The sequence below is a fragment of the Chaetodon auriga genome, chromosome 22, assembly GCF_051107435.1.
Source record: "Chaetodon auriga isolate fChaAug3 chromosome 22, fChaAug3.hap1, whole genome shotgun sequence".
NCBI lineage: Eukaryota > Metazoa > Chordata > Actinopteri > Chaetodontiformes > Chaetodontidae > Chaetodon > Chaetodon auriga.
The window spans coordinates 1,991,261-2,006,364 of record NC_135095.1 but is presented as its reverse complement, the minus strand read 5'-3'; the positions used below and the strand labels follow the sequence as shown (position 1 = coordinate 2,006,364).

At 49.2% G+C, this 15,104-nt stretch overlaps 19 non-coding genes across 19 annotated transcripts; all 19 read right to left on the bottom strand.

The window, feature by feature from the left end:
- Positions 1-708: 708 nt before the first annotated feature.
- Positions 709-826, bottom strand: LOC143315494 (U5 spliceosomal RNA). The gene has a single exon (XR_013076065.1). It is a non-coding gene; the product is annotated as a U5 spliceosomal RNA (small nuclear RNA).
- Positions 827-1,177: 351 nt separating this feature from the next.
- LOC143315382 (U2 spliceosomal RNA) lies at positions 1,178-1,368 on the bottom strand. The gene has a single exon (XR_013075957.1). It is a non-coding gene; the product is annotated as a U2 spliceosomal RNA (small nuclear RNA).
- Positions 1,369-2,109: 741 nt separating this feature from the next.
- LOC143315331 (U1 spliceosomal RNA) lies at positions 2,110-2,274 on the bottom strand. Its single transcript, XR_013075906.1, has one exon. It is a non-coding gene; the product is annotated as a U1 spliceosomal RNA (small nuclear RNA).
- A 657-nt stretch (positions 2,275-2,931) lies between these two features.
- On the bottom strand, positions 2,932-3,049 carry LOC143315493 (U5 spliceosomal RNA). The gene has a single exon (XR_013076064.1). It is a non-coding gene; the product is annotated as a U5 spliceosomal RNA (small nuclear RNA).
- Positions 3,050-3,400: 351 nt separating this feature from the next.
- Positions 3,401-3,591, bottom strand: LOC143315381 (U2 spliceosomal RNA). Its single transcript, XR_013075956.1, has one exon. It is a non-coding gene; the product is annotated as a U2 spliceosomal RNA (small nuclear RNA).
- Positions 3,592-4,844: 1,253 nt separating this feature from the next.
- LOC143315492 (U5 spliceosomal RNA) lies at positions 4,845-4,962 on the bottom strand. The gene has a single exon (XR_013076063.1). It is a non-coding gene; the product is annotated as a U5 spliceosomal RNA (small nuclear RNA).
- Positions 4,963-5,313: 351 nt separating this feature from the next.
- Positions 5,314-5,504, bottom strand: LOC143315380 (U2 spliceosomal RNA). Its single transcript, XR_013075955.1, has one exon. It is a non-coding gene; the product is annotated as a U2 spliceosomal RNA (small nuclear RNA).
- A 741-nt stretch (positions 5,505-6,245) lies between these two features.
- On the bottom strand, positions 6,246-6,410 carry LOC143315329 (U1 spliceosomal RNA). Its single transcript, XR_013075904.1, has one exon. It is a non-coding gene; the product is annotated as a U1 spliceosomal RNA (small nuclear RNA).
- Positions 6,411-7,067: 657 nt separating this feature from the next.
- On the bottom strand, positions 7,068-7,185 carry LOC143315491 (U5 spliceosomal RNA). The gene has a single exon (XR_013076062.1). It is a non-coding gene; the product is annotated as a U5 spliceosomal RNA (small nuclear RNA).
- A 351-nt stretch (positions 7,186-7,536) lies between these two features.
- On the bottom strand, positions 7,537-7,727 carry LOC143315379 (U2 spliceosomal RNA). Its single transcript, XR_013075954.1, has one exon. It is a non-coding gene; the product is annotated as a U2 spliceosomal RNA (small nuclear RNA).
- A 756-nt stretch (positions 7,728-8,483) lies between these two features.
- LOC143315583 (U1 spliceosomal RNA) lies at positions 8,484-8,648 on the bottom strand. The gene has a single exon (XR_013076153.1). It is a non-coding gene; the product is annotated as a U1 spliceosomal RNA (small nuclear RNA).
- Positions 8,649-9,327: 679 nt separating this feature from the next.
- Positions 9,328-9,445, bottom strand: LOC143315490 (U5 spliceosomal RNA). The gene has a single exon (XR_013076061.1). It is a non-coding gene; the product is annotated as a U5 spliceosomal RNA (small nuclear RNA).
- A 358-nt stretch (positions 9,446-9,803) lies between these two features.
- LOC143315378 (U2 spliceosomal RNA) lies at positions 9,804-9,994 on the bottom strand. Its single transcript, XR_013075953.1, has one exon. It is a non-coding gene; the product is annotated as a U2 spliceosomal RNA (small nuclear RNA).
- A 741-nt stretch (positions 9,995-10,735) lies between these two features.
- On the bottom strand, positions 10,736-10,900 carry LOC143315313 (U1 spliceosomal RNA). Its single transcript, XR_013075888.1, has one exon. It is a non-coding gene; the product is annotated as a U1 spliceosomal RNA (small nuclear RNA).
- Positions 10,901-11,579: 679 nt separating this feature from the next.
- On the bottom strand, positions 11,580-11,697 carry LOC143315488 (U5 spliceosomal RNA). The gene has a single exon (XR_013076059.1). It is a non-coding gene; the product is annotated as a U5 spliceosomal RNA (small nuclear RNA).
- Positions 11,698-12,048: 351 nt separating this feature from the next.
- On the bottom strand, positions 12,049-12,239 carry LOC143315377 (U2 spliceosomal RNA). Its single transcript, XR_013075952.1, has one exon. It is a non-coding gene; the product is annotated as a U2 spliceosomal RNA (small nuclear RNA).
- A 741-nt stretch (positions 12,240-12,980) lies between these two features.
- On the bottom strand, positions 12,981-13,145 carry LOC143315323 (U1 spliceosomal RNA). Its single transcript, XR_013075898.1, has one exon. It is a non-coding gene; the product is annotated as a U1 spliceosomal RNA (small nuclear RNA).
- A 679-nt stretch (positions 13,146-13,824) lies between these two features.
- LOC143315487 (U5 spliceosomal RNA) lies at positions 13,825-13,942 on the bottom strand. The gene has a single exon (XR_013076058.1). It is a non-coding gene; the product is annotated as a U5 spliceosomal RNA (small nuclear RNA).
- Positions 13,943-14,293: 351 nt separating this feature from the next.
- On the bottom strand, positions 14,294-14,484 carry LOC143315376 (U2 spliceosomal RNA). Its single transcript, XR_013075951.1, has one exon. It is a non-coding gene; the product is annotated as a U2 spliceosomal RNA (small nuclear RNA).
- Between the last annotated feature and the right edge of the window lie 620 nt (positions 14,485-15,104).

Sequence of the window (15,104 nt, the reverse complement as noted above, 5' to 3'; positions counted from 1 at the left end):
TGTTGAACATAGATTTCATAACAATTTCTTGTGGGACACAAAACTTTCTCTAACTGGCATCCTGCAAAGCTGACTAACTCATCACAGTAAGGACAAGGCAGAATCTCACAGTCAGGTGCCCTTAGCATTAGCTGACCTTCACTGGTTGTTGCTGAGAATCACATTGACTCAAAAGATGTTGACTGGCGTCCTGCAAAGCTGACTAACTTACATCACAGTCAGGTGCCCTGACACTTTTGTCTGTTTCTGAAAGGTTCAAAACACTTCCGTCATTTGACTAAGACGCATGGTACGCCCACTTTGGACGTCAATTTGTTTCCGTTTTTTCCATGAGAAACATAACAAACAGTGACCTGGCATGCAGTCTCCGTCTCTGGCAAAGCAAACACAGGGCTGCAACAACACGTCAGTCTAAAAGCTGATGAATTCAGGTCACAGTCAATGACCACTTTGCTTATCTTCAACACTATGATGAGAGGAGAGCGCGAACGCAGTCACCCACTATCACAAATCATGCAGCCCTAACGGTTTGCAGGCCCAGGCGACCCCCTGGAGCAGCGCGCACACGGCGTGGTGCAAGCGTTTGACTTGCGCGTAAGAAGGGCAGGCGCTGAGGCACCTCCTCCCAGGCGCTCCGTGGCTCAGTCCTGAGCGCTTTGTGCGTGTGTTTGTGTGACCGAGGGCGCTGTTGATATTCACAAATGAACGAGGCTCAGCCAAGTGGCAGAGCCATCCAAAAATAGGTGCAACTCATTGGTGTTCCTTTCCACGGAAGTCTTTAGTAAAAGGCGAAAGACTTGTGCGATATGAAGAGAAACCTGAGTAAGTACGGCCCTCCCCTGTACGGCAGCCAAGACTGGTGTCGTCCCAGTCACTACACTCATGGTAGGCCTCGCTCTTTGTTGCACTGTCCCGACTGCAAGCTCTGGCTGCATTTTTGTCAGGCGTCATCCCGCCTTTGCTCCTTCCCCCTTCCCCCGCAGACACACAGTGATGGGAGAGCAGGAGACTGCCAGGGTTCCCAGTCAACAGCCAACAGGCTGAATTCCTGCCGCTCCGACTTGCGATGCCACGAGCGCCATCCGCTTTGAGCCTCGCCTCTTGATGCGCTGTCAAGACGAGCGACGGCCCTCTCGGCCTGCGTCCAGATTTGCTTTTGCTCTTGCACAAGGCTGAAGGAAGGTGCACCGTTCCCGGCGGCACTGCAATACCGGGTCGATGCATGGAGTGAACGGAGCAAGCCCCTTTTTCAGCTCCCGGCGCTAAAAATCCATTTAATATGTTGTCCCCGTATAGAGGACATATCAGATATTAAACTGATAAGAACAGATACTACACTTGATCTTAGCCAAAAGGCCGAGAAGCGATGAGGTTCAACCGTTTGCTGGCCCAGGCCACCCCCTGGAACAGTGCGCACACGCCGTGGTGCAAGCGTTTGACTTGCGCATAAGAAGGGCAGGAGCTTAGCACCTCCTCCCAGGCGCTCCCTGGCTCAGCCCTGAGCGTTTGGTGTGTGTTTGTGTGACCGAGGGCGCTGTTGATATTCACAAATGCACGAGGCTCAGCCCAGTGGCAGAGCCATCAAAAAAGAAGTGCAACTCGTTGCTGTTCCCTTCCACGGAAGACAATTTCAATTTTTCAACATTTTGACGCTCATTAAGTCCATTACAGGGGTAACATCAAAGTACACAAATTACTTAGACGTGATGACATGGAAGTTTCAGCTATCCCATTTAAATACCATTGCAATCTTTCCATAATTGTTACTTCAGCTAAAACAGGTCATACATTATCAAACAAAGGCGTGTTTGGAACTCTCCCCTGCAAAAGCTTTCTTTTCTTTTCTTTTCTTTTCTTTTCATTAGTTGACTTATCTTTTAGAATATAATCATTAAAAATGTTGAACATAGATTTCATAACAATTTCTTGTGGGACACAAAACTTTCTCTAACTGGCATCCTGCAAAGCTGACTAACTCATCACAGTAAGGTGCCATCACTCTTTTGGCTGTTACTGAAAAGCAACCACAGGGCTGCAACAACATATCATTCTAAAAGCTGATGAATTTAAGTTGCTGATGACCACTTTGCTTATCTTCAACACTATGATGAGGGAAGAGCGCGTACGCAGTCCCCCACTACCACAAATTATACAGTCGAGATTCCCACATGTGGGGAATTCGCACCGGTCAGCACATCCCTCAGTGCAATGGATGCGCCTCGCCATGGGTGAACCACCTTGTTGATCATGGTATCTCCCCTGCCAGGTAAGTATGAATTGAAGGTGCCACTGACAGGCGGCTAAGTCCTGGACACGGCAACCTATGTGACGGTACGGACAAGGCAGAATCTCACAGTCAGGTGCCCTTAGCATTAGCTGACCTTCACTGGTTGTTGCTGAGAATCACATTGACTCAAAAGATGTTGACTGGCGTCCTGCAAAGCTGACTAACTTACATCACAGTCAGGTGCCCTGACTCTTTTGTCTGTTTCTGAAAGGTTCAAAACACTTCCGTCATTTGACTAAGACGCGTGGTACGCCCACTTTGGACGTCAATTTGTTTCCGTTTTTTCCATGAGAAACATAACAAACAGTGACCTGGCATGCAGTCTCCGTCTCTGGCAAAGCAAATACAGGGCTGCAACAACACGTCAGTCTAAAAGCTGATGAATTCAGGTCACAGTCAATGACCACTTTGCTTATCTTCAACACTATGATGAGAGGAGAGCGCGTACGCAGTCCCCCACTATCACAAATCATGCAGCCCTAACGGTTTGCAGGCCCAGGCGACCCCCTGGAGCAGCGCGCACACGGCGTGGTGCAAGCGTTTGACTTGCGCGTAAGAAGGGCAGGCGCTCCGTGGCTCAGTCCTGAGCGCTTTGTGCGTGTGTTTGTGTGACCGAGGGCGCTGTTGATATTCACAAATGAACGAGGCTCAGCCAAGTGGCAGAGCCATCCAAAAATAGGTGCAACTCATTGGTGTTCCTTTCCACGGAAGTCTTTAGTAAAAGGCGAAAGACTTGTGCGATATGAAGAGAAACCTGAGTAAGTATGGCCTTCCCCTGTACGGCAGCCAAGACTGGTGTCGTCCCAGTCACTACACTCATGGTAGGCCTCGCTCTTTGTTGCACTGTCCCGACTGCAAGCTCTGGCTGCATTTTTGTCAGGCGTCATCCCGCCTTTGCTCCTTCCCCCTTCCCCCGCAGACACACAGTGATGGGAGAGCAGGAGACTGCCAGGGTTCCCAGTCAACAGCCAACAGGCTGAATTCCTGCCGCTCCGACTTGCGATGCCACGAGCGCCATCCGCTTTGAGCCTCGCCTCTTGATGCGCTGTCAAGACGAGCGACGGCCCTCTCGGCCTGCGTCCAGATTTGCTTTTGCTCTTGCACAAGGCTGAAGGAAGGTGCACCGTTCCCGGCGGCACTGCAATACCGGGTCGATGCATGGAGTGAACGGAGCAAGCCCCTTTTTCAGCTCCCGGCGCTAAAAATCCATTTAATATGTTGTCCCCGTATAGAGGACATATCAGATATTAAACTGATAAGAACAGATACTACACTTGATCTTAGCCAAAAGGCCGAGAAGCGATGAGGTTCAACCGTTTGCTGGCCCAGGCCACCCCCTGGAACAGTGCGCACACGCCGTGGTGCAAGCGTTTGACTTGCGCATAAGAAGGGCAGGAGCTTAGCACCTCCTCCCAGGCGCTCCCTGGCTCAGCCCTGAGCGTTTGGTGTGTGTTTGTGTGACCGAGGGCGCTGTTGATATTCACAAATGCACGAGGCTCAGCCCAGTGGCAGAGCCATCAAAAAAGAAGTGCAACTCGTTGCTGTTCCCTTCCACGGAAGACAATTTCAATTTTTCAACATTTTGACGCTCATTAAGTCCATTACAGGGGTAACATCAAAGTACACAAATTACTTAGACGTGATGACATGGAAGTTTCAGCTATCCCATTTAAATACCATTGCAATCTTTCCATAATTGTTACTTCAGCTAAAACAGGTCATACATTATCAAACAAAGGCGTGTTTGGAACTCTCCCCTGCAAAAGCTTTCTTTTCTTTTCTTTTCTTTTCTTTTCTTTTCTTTTCTTTTCATTAGTTGACTTATCTTTAAGAATATAATCATTAAAAATGTTGAACATAGATTTCATAACAATTTCTTGTGGGACACAAAACTTTCTCTAACTGGCATCCTGCAAAGCTGACTAACTCATCACAGTAAGGACAAGGCAGAATCTCACAGTCAGGTGCCCTTAGCATTAGCTGACCTTCACTGGTTGTTGCTGAGAATCACATTGACTCAAAAGATGTTGACTGGCGTCCTGCAAAGCTGACTAACTTACATCACAGTCAGGTGCCCTGACACTTTTGTCTGTTTCTGAAAGGTTCAAAACACTTCCGTCATTTGACTAAGACGCATGGTACGCCCACTTTGGACGTCAATTTGTTTCCGTTTTTTCCATGAGAAACATAACAAACAGTGACCTGGCATGCAGTCTCCGTCTCTGGCAAAGCAAACACAGGGCTGCAACAACACGTCAGTCTAAAAGCTGATGAATTCAGGTCACAGTCAATGACCACTTTGCTTATCTTCAACACTATGATGAGAGGAGAGCGCGAACGCAGTCACCCACTATCACAAATCATGCAGCCCTAACGGTTTGCAGGCCCAGGCGACCCCCTGGAGCAGCGCGCACACGGCGTGGTGCAAGCGTTTGACTTGCGCGTAAGAAGGGCAGGCGCTGAGGCACCTCCTCCCAGGCGCTCCGTGGCTCAGTCCTGAGCGCTTTGTGCGTGTGTTTGTGTGACCGAGGGCGCTGTTGATATTCACAAATGAACGAGGCTCAGCCAAGTGGCAGAGCCATCCAAAAATAGGTGCAACTCATTGGTGTTCCTTTCCACGGAAGTCTTTAGTAAAAGGCGAAAGACTTGTGCGATATGAAGAGAAACCTGAGTAAGTACGGCCCTCCCCTGTACGGCAGCCAAGACTGGTGTCGTCCCAGTCACTACACTCATGGTAGGCCTCGCTCTTTGTTGCACTGTCCCGACTGCAAGCTCTGGCTGCATTTTTGTCAGGCGTCATCCCGCCTTTGCTCCTTCCCCCTTCCCCCGCAGACACACAGTGATGGGAGAGCAGGAGACTGCCAGGGTTCCCAGTCAACAGCCAACAGGCTGAATTCCTGCCGCTCCGACTTGCGATGCCACGAGCGCCATCCGCTTTGAGCCTCGCCTCTTGATGCGCTGTCAAGACGAGCGACGGCCCTCTCGGCCTGCGTCCAGATTTGCTTTTGCTCTTGCACAAGGCTGAAGGAAGGTGCACCGTTCCCGGCGGCACTGCAATACCGGGTCGATGCATGGAGTGAACGGAGCAAGCCCCTTTTTCAGCTCCCGGCGCTAAAAATCCATTTAATATGTTGTCCCCGTATAGAGGACATATCAGATATTAAACTGATAAGAACAGATACTACACTTGATCTTAGCCAAAAGGCCGAGAAGCGATGAGGTTCAACCGTTTGCTGGCCCAGGCCACCCCCTGGAACAGTGCGCACACGCCGTGGTGCAAGCGTTTGACTTGCGCATAAGAAGGGCAGGAGCTTAGCACCTCCTCCCAGGCGCTCCCTGGCTCAGCCCTGAGCGTTTGGTGTGTGTTTGTGTGACCGAGGGCGCTGTTGATATTCACAAATGCACGAGGCTCAGCCCAGTGGCAGAGCCATCAAAAAAGAAGTGCAACTCGTTGCTGTTCCCTTCCACGGAAGACAATTTCAATTTTTCAACATTTTGACGCTCATTAAGTCCATTACAGGGGTAACATCAAAGTACACAAATTACTTAGACGTGATGACATGGAAGTTTCAGCTATCCCATTTAAATACCATTGCAATCTTTCCATAATTGTTACTTCAGCTAAAACAGGTCATACATTATCAAACAAAGGCGTGTTTGGAACTCTCCCCTGCAAAAGCTTTCTTTTCTTTTCTTTTCTTTTCTTTTCATTAGTTGACTTATCTTTTAGAATATAATCATTAAAAATGTTGAACATAGATTTCATAACAATTTCTTGTGGGACACAAAACTTTCTCTAACTGGCATCCTGCAAAGCTGACTAACTCATCACAGTAAGGTGCCATCACTCTTTTGGCTGTTACTGAAAAGCAACCACAGGGCTGCAACAACATATCATTCTAAAAGCTGATGAATTTAAGTTGCTGATGACCACTTTGCTTATCTTCAACACTATGATGAGGGAAGAGCGCGTACGCAGTCCCCCACTACCACAAATTATACAGTCGAGATTCCCACATGTGGGGAATTCGCACCGGTCAGCACATCCCTCAGTGCAATGGATGCGCCTCGCCATGGGTGAACCACCTTGTTGATCATGGTATCTCCCCTGCCAGGTAAGTATGAATTGAAGGTGCCACTGACAGGCGGCTAAGTCCTGGACACGGCAACCTATGTGACGGTACGGACAAGGCAGAATCTCACAGTCAGGTGCCCTTAGCATTAGCTGACCTTCACTGGTTGTTGCTGAGAATCACATTGACTCAAAAGATGTTGACTGGCGTCCTGCAAAGCTGACTAACTTACATCACAGTCAGGTGCCCTGACTCTTTTGTCTGTTTCTGAAAGGTTCAAAACACTTCCGTCATTTGACTAAGACGCGTGGTACGCCCACTTTGGACGTCAATTTGTTTCCGTTTTTTCCATGAGAAACATAACAAACAGTGACCTGGCATGCAGTCTCCGTCTCTGGCAAAGCAAATACAGGGCTGCAACAACACGTCAGTCTAAAAGCTGATGAATTCAGGTCACAGTCAATGACCACTTTGCTTATCTTCAACACTATGATGAGAGGAGAGCGCGTACGCAGTCCCCCACTATCACAAATCATGCAGCCCTAACGGTTTGCAGGCCCAGGCGACCCCCTGGAGCAGCGCGCACACGGCGTGGTGCAAGCGTTTGACTTGCGCGTAAGAAGGGCAGGCGCTCCGTGGCTCAGTCCTGAGCGCTTTGTGCGTGTGTTTGTGTGACCGAGGGCGCTGTTGATATTCACAAATGAACGAGGCTCAGCCAAGTGGCAGAGCCATCCAAAAATAGGTGCAACTCATTGGTGTTCCTTTCCACGGAAGTCTTTAGTAAAAGGCGAAAGACTTGTGCGATATGAAGAGAAACCTGAGTAAGTATGGCCTTCCCCTGTACGGCAGCCAAGACTGGTGTCGTCCCAGTCACTACACTCATGGTAGGCCTCGCTCTTTGTTGCACTGTCCCGACTGCAAGCTCTGGCTGCATTTTTGTCAGGCGTCATCCCGCCTTTGCTCCTTCCCCCTTCCCCCGCAGACACACAGTGATGGGAGAGCAGGAGACTGCCAGGGTTCCCAGTCAACAGCCAACAGGCTGAATTCCTGCCGCTCCGACTTGCGATGCCACGAGCGCCATCCGCTTTGAGCCTCGCCTCTTGATGCGCTGTCAAGACGAGCGACGGCCCTCTCGGCCTGCGTCCAGATTTGCTTTTGCTCTTGCACAAGGCTGAAGGAAGGTGCACCGTTCCCGGCGGCACTGCAATACCGGGTCGATGCATGGAGTGAACGGAGCAAGCCCCTTTTTCAGCTCCCGGCGCTAAAAATCCATTTAATATGTTGTCCCCGTATAGAGGACATATCAGATATTAAACTGATAAGAACAGATACTACACTTGATCTTAGCCAAAAGGCCGAGAAGCGATGAGGTTCAACCGTTTGCTGGCCCAGGCCACCCCCTGGAACAGTGCGCACACGCCGTGGTGCAAGCGTTTGACTTGCGCATAAGAAGGGCAGGAGCTTAGCACCTCCTCCCAGGCGCTCCCTGGCTCAGCCCTGAGCGTTTGGTGTGTGTTTGTGTGACCGAGGGCGCTGTTGATATTCACAAATGCACGAGGCTCAGCCCAGTGGCAGAGCCATCAAAAAAGAAGTGCAACTCGTTGCTGTTCCCTTCCACGGAAGACAATTTCAATTTTTCAACATTTTGACGCTCATTAAGTCCATTACAGGGGTAACATCAAAGTACACAAATTACTTAGACGTGATGACATGGAAGTTTCAGCTATCCCATTTAAATACCATTGCAATCTTTCCATAATTGTTACTTCAGCTAAAACAGGTCATACATTATCAAACAAAGGCGTGTTTGGAACTCTCCCCTGCAAAAGCTTTCTTTTCTTTTCTTTTCTTTTCTTTTCTTTTCTTTTCTTTTCATTAGTTGACTTATCTTTAAGAATATAATCATTAAAAATGTTGAACATAGATTTCATAACAATTTCTTGTGGGACACAAAACTTTCTCTAACTGGCATCCTGCAAAGCTGACTAACTCATCACAGTAAGGTGCCATCACTCTTTTGGCTGTTACTGAAAAGCAACCACAGGGCTGCAACAACATATCATTCTAAAAGCTGATGAATTTAAGTTGCTGATGACCACTTTGCTTATCTTCAACACTATGATGAGGGGAGAGCGCGTACGCAGTCCCCCACTACCACAAATTATGCAATCGAGATTCCCACATGTGGGGAATTCGCACGGGTCAGCACATCCCTCAGTGCAATGGATGCGCCTCGCCATGGGTGAACCACCTTGTTGATCATGGTATCTCCCCTGCCAGGTAAGTATGAATTGAAGGTGCCACTGACAGGCGGCTAAGTCCTGGACACGGCAACCTATGTGACGGTACGGACAAGGCAGAATCTCACAGTCAGGTGCCCTTAGCATTAGCTGACCTTCACTGGTTATTGCTGAGAATCACATTGACTCAAAAGATGTTGACTGGCGTCCTGCAAAGCTGACTAACTTACATCACAGTCAGGTGCCCTGACTCTTTTGTCTGTTTCTGAAAGGTTCAAAACACTTCCGTCATTTGACTAAGACGCGTGGTACGCCCACTTTGGACGTCAATTTGTTTCCGTTTTTTCCATGAGAAACATAACAAACAGTGACCTGGCATGCAGTCTCCGTCTCTGGCAAAGCAAACACAGGGCTGCAACAACACGTCAGTCTAAAAGCTGATGAATTCAGGTCACAGTCAATGACCACTTTGCTTATCTTCAACACTATGATGAGAGGAGAGCGCGTACGCAGTCCCCCACTATCACAAATCATGCAGCCCTAACGGTTTGCAGGCCCAGGCGACCCCCTGGAGCAGCGCGCACACGGCGTGGTGCAAGCGTTTGACTTGCGCGTAAGAAGGGCAGGCGCTGAGGCACCTCCTCCCAGGCGCTCCGTGGCTCAGTCCTGAGCGCTTTGTGCGTGTGTTTGTGTGACCGAGGGCGCTGTTGATATTCACAAATAAACGAGGCTCAGCCAAGTGGCAGAGCCATCCAAAAATAGGTGCAACTCATTGGTGTTCCTTTCCACGGAAGTCTTTAGTAAAAGGCGAAAGACTTGTGCGATATGAAGAGAAACCTGAGTAAGTACGGCCCTCCCCTGTACGGCAGCCAAGACTGGTGTCGTCCCAGTCACTACACTCATGGTAGGCCTCGCTCTTTGTTGCACTGTCCCGACTGCAAGCTCTGGCTGCATTTTTGTCAGGCGTCATCCCGCCTTTGCTCCTTCCCCCTTCCCCCTTCCCCCGCAGACACACAGTGATGGGAGAGCAGGAGACTGCCAGGGTTCCCAGTCAACAGCCAACAGGCTGAATTCCTGCCGCTCCGACTTGCGATGCCACGAGCGCCATCCGCTTTGAGCCTCGCCTCTTGATGCGCTGTCAAGACGAGCGACGGCCCTCTGGGCCTGCGTCCAGATTTGCTTTTGCTCTTGCACAAGGCTGAAGGAAGGTGCACCGTTCCCGGCGGCACTGCAATACCGGGTCGATGCATGGAGTGAACGGAGCAAGCCCCTTTTTCAGCTCCCGGCGCTAAAAATCCATTTAATATGTTGTCCCCGTATAGAGGACATATCAGATATTAAACTGATAAGAACAGATACTACACTTGATCTTAGCCAAAAGGCCGAGAAGCGATGAGGTTCAACCGTTTGCTGGCCCAGGCCACCCCCTGGAACAGTGCGCACACGCCGTGGTGCAAGCGTTTGACTTGCGCATAAGAAGGGCAGGAGCTTAGCACCTCCTCCCAGGCGCTCCCTGGCTCAGCCCTGAGCGTTTGGTGTGTGTTTGTGTGACCGAGGGCGCTGTTGATATTCACAAATGCACGAGGCTCAGCCCAGTGGCAGAGCCATCAAAAAAGAAGTGCAACTCGTTGCTGTTCCCTTCCACGGAAGATAATTTCAATTTTTCAACATTTTGACGCTCATTAAGTCCATTACAGGGGTAACATCAAAGTACACACATTACTTAGACGTGATGACATGGAAGTTTCAGCTATCCCATTTAAATACCATTGCAATCTTTCCATAATTGTTACTTCAGCTAAAACAGGTCATACATTATCAAACAAAGGCGTGTTTGGAACTCTCCCCTGCAAAAGCTTTCTTTTCTTTTCTTTTCTTTTCTTTTCATTAGTTGACTTATCTTTTAGAATATAATCATTAAAAATGTTGAACATAGATTTCATAACAATTTCTTGTGGGACACAAAACTTTCTCTAACTGGCATCCTGCAAAGCTGACTAACTCATCACAGTAAGGTGCCATCACTCTTTTGGCTGTTACTGAAAAGCAACCACAGGGCTGCAACAACATATCATTCTAAAAGCTGATGAATTTAAGTTGCTGATGACCACTTTGCTTATCTTCAACACTATGATGAGGGGAGAGCGCGTACGCAGTCCCCCACTACCACAAATTATGCAGTCGAGATTCCCACATGTGGGGAATTCGCACCGGTCAGCACATCCCTCAGTGCAATGGATGCGCCTCGCCATGGGTGAACCACCTTGTTGATCATGGTATCTCCCCTGCCAGGTAAGTATGAATTGAAGGTGCCACTGACAGGCGGCTAAGTCCTGGACACGGCAACCTATGTGACGGTACGGACAAGGCAGAATCTCACAGTCAGGTGCCCTTAGCATTAGCTGACCTTCACTGGTTGTTGCTGAGAATCACATTGACTCAAAAGATGTTGACTGGCGTCCTGCAAAGCTGACTAACTTACATCACAGTCAGGTGCCCTGACTCTTTTGTCTGTTTCTGAAAAGTTCAAAACACTTCCGTCATTTGACTAAGACGCGTGGTACGCCCACTTTGGACGTCAATTTGTTTCCGTTTTTTCCATGAGAAACATAACAAACAGTGACCTGGCATGCAGTCTCCGTCTCTGGCAAAGCAAACACAGGGCTGCAACAACACGTCAGTCTAAAAGCTGATGAATTCAGGTCACAGTCAATGACCACTTTGCTTATCTTCAACACTATGATGAGAGGAGAGCGCGTACGCAGTCCCCCACTATCACAAATCATGCAGCCCTAACGGTTTGCAGGCCCAGGCGACCCCCTGGAGCAGCGCGCACACGGCGTGGTGCAAGCGTTTGACTTGCGCGTAAGAAGGGCAGGCGCTGAGGCACCTCCTCCCAGGCGCTCCGTGGCTCAGTCCTGAGCGCTTTGAGCGTGTGTTTGTGTGACCGAGGGCGCTGTTGATATTCACAAACGAACGAGGCTCAGCCAAGTGGCAGAGCCATCCAAAAATAGGTGCAACTCATTGGTGTTCCTTTCCACGGAAGTCTTTAGTAAAAGGCGAAAGACTTGTGCGATATGAAGAGAAACCTGAGTAAGTACGGCCCTCCCCTGTACGGCAGCCAAGACTGGTGTCGTCCCAGTCACTACACTCATGGTAGGCCTCGCTCTTTGTTGCACTGTCCCGACTGCAAGCTCTGGCTGCATTTTTGTCAGGCGTCATCCCGCCTTTGCTCCTTCCCCCTTCCCCCGCAGACACACAGTGATGGGAGAGCAGGAGACTGCCAGGGTTCCCAGTCAACAGCCAACAGGCTGAATTCCTGCCGCTCCGACTTGCGATGCCACGAGCGCCATCCGCTTTGAGCCTCGCCTCTTGATGCGCTGTCAAGACGAGCGACGGCCCTCTGGGCCTGCGTCCAGATTTGCTTTTGCTCTTGCACAAGGCTGAAGGAAGGTGCACCGTTCCCGGCGGCACTGCAATACCGGGTCGATGCATGGAGTGAACGGAGCAAGCCCCTTTTTCAGCTCCCGGCGCTAAAAATCCATTTAATATGTTGTCCCCGTATAGAGGACATATCAGATATTAAACTGATAAGAACAGATACTACACTTGATCTTAGCCAAAAGGCCGAGAAGCGATGAGGTTCAACCGTTTGCTGGCCCAGGCCACCCCCTGGAACAGTGCGCACACGCCGTGGTGCAAGCGTTTGACTTGCGCATAAGAAGGGCAGGAGCTTAGCACCTCCTCCCAGGCGCTCCCTGGCTCAGCCCTGAGCGTTTGGTGTGTGTTTGTGTGACCGAGGGCGCTGTTGATATTCACAAATGCACGAGGCTCAGCCCAGTGGCAGAGCCATCAAAAAAGAAGTGCAACTCGTTGCTGTTCCCTTCCACGGAAGATAATTTCAATTTTTCAACATTTTGACGCTCATTAAGTCCATTACAGGGGTAACATCAAAGTACACACATTACTTAGACGTGATGACATGGAAGTTTCAGCTATCCCATTTAAATACCATTGCAATCTTTCCATAATTGTTACTTCAGCTAAAACAGGTCATACATTATCAAACAAAGGCGTGTTTGGAACTCTCCCCTGCAAAAGCTTTCTTTTCTTTTCTTTTCTTTTCTTTTCATTAGTTGACTTATCTTTTAGAATATAATCATTAAAAATGTTGAACATAGATTTCATAACAATTTCTTGTGGGACACAAAACTTTCTCTAATTGGCATCCTGCAAAGCTGACTAACTCATCACAGTAAGGTGCCATCACTCTTTTGGCTGTTACTGAAAAGCAACCACAGGGCTGCAACAACATATCATTCTAAAAGCTGATGAATTTAAGTTGCTGATGACCACTTTGCTTATCTTCAACACTATGATGAAGGGAGAGCGCGTACGCAGTCCCCCACTACCACAAATTATGCAGTCGAGATTCCCACATGTGGGGAATTCGCACCGGTCAGCACATCCCTCAGTGCAATGGATGCGCCTCGCCATGGGTGAACCACCTTGTTGATCATGGTATCTCCCCTGCCAGGTAAGTATGAATTGAAGGTGCCACTGACAGGCGGCTAAGTCCTGGACACGGCAACCTATGTGACGGTACGGACAAGGCAGAATCTCACAGTCAGGTGCCCTTAGCATTAGCTGACCTTCACTGGTTGTTGCTGAGAATCACATTGACTCAAAAGATGTTGACTGGCGTCCTGCAAAGCTGACTAACTTACATCACAGTCAGGTGCCCTGACTCTTTTGTCTGTTTCTGAAAGGTTCAAAACACTTCCGTCATTTGACTAAGACGCGTGGTACGCCCACTTTGGACGTCAATTTGTTTCCGTTTTTTCCATGAGAAACATAACAAACAGTGACCTGGCATGCAGTCTCCGTCTCTGGCAAAGCAAACACAGGGCTGCAACAACACGTCAGTCTAAAAGCTGATGAATTCAGGTCACAGTCAATGACCACTTTGCTTATCTTCAACACTATGATGAGAGGAGAGCACGTACGCAGTCCCCCACTATCACAAATCATGCAGCCCTAACGGTTTGCAGGCCCAGGCGACCCCCTGGAGCAGCGCGCACACGGCGTGGTGCAAGCGTTTGACTTGCGCGTAAGAAGGGCAGGCGCTGAGGCACCTCCTCCCAGGCGCTCCGTGGCTCAGTCCTGAGCGCTTTGTGCGTGTGTTTGTGTGACCGAGGGCGCTGTTGATATTCACAAATGAACGAGGCTCAGCCAAGTGGCAGAGCCATCCAAAAATAGGTGCAACTCATTGGTGTTCCTTTCCACGGAAGTCTTTAGTAAAAGGCGAAAGACTTGTGCGATATGAAGAGAAACCTGAGTAAGTACGGCCCTCCCCTGTACGGCAGCCAAGACTGGTGTCGTCCCAGTCACTACACTCATGGTAGGCCTCGTTCTTTGTTGCACTGTCCCGACTGCAAGCTCTGGCTGCATTTTTGTCAGGCGTCATCCCGCCTTTGCTCCTTCCCCCTTCCCCCGCAGACACACAGTGATGGGAGAGCAGGAGACTGCCAGGGTTCCCAGTCAACAGCCAACAGGCTGAATTCCTGCCGCTCCGACTTGCGATGCCACGAGCGCCATCCGCTTTGAGCCTCGCCTCTTGATGCGCTGTCAAGACGAGCGACGGCCCTCTGGGCCTGCGTCCAGATTTGCTTTTGCTCTTGCACAAGGCTGAAGGAAGGTGCACCGTTCCCGGCGGCACTGCAATACCGGGTCGATGCATGGAGTGAACGGAGCAAGCCCCTTTTTCAGCTCCCGGCGCTAAAAATCCATTTAATATGTTGTCCCCGTATAGAGGACATATCAGATATTAAACTGATAAGAACAGATACTACACTTGATCTTAGCCAAAAGGCCGAGAAGCGATGAGGTTCAACCGTTTGCTGGCCCAGGCCACCCCCTGGAACAGTGCGCACACGCCGTGGTGCAAGCGTTTGACTTGCGCATAAGAAGGGCAGGAGCTTAGCACCTCCTCCCAGGCGCTCCCTGGCTCAGCCCTGAGCGTTTGGTGTGTGTTTGTGTGACCGAGGGCGCTGTTGATATTCACAAATGCACGAGGCTCAGCCCAGTGGCAGAGCCATCAAAAAAGAAGTGCAACTCGTTGCTGTTCCCTTCCACGGAAGACAATTTCAATTTTTCAACATTTTGACGCTCATTAAGTCCATTACAGGGGTAACATCAAAGTACACAAATTACTTAGACGTGATGACATGGAAGTTTCAGCTATCCCATTTAAATACCATTGCAATCTTTCCATAATTGTTACTTCAGCTAAAACAGGTCATACATTATCAAACAAAGGCGTGTTTGGAACTCTCCCCTGCAAAAGCTTTCTTTTCTTTTCTTTTCTTTTCTTTTCTTTTCTTTTCTTTTCTTTTCTTTTCATTAGTTGACTTATCTTTTAGAATATAATCATTAAAAATGTTGAACATAGATTTCATAACAATTTCTTGTGGGACACAAAACTTTCTCTAACTGGCATCCTGC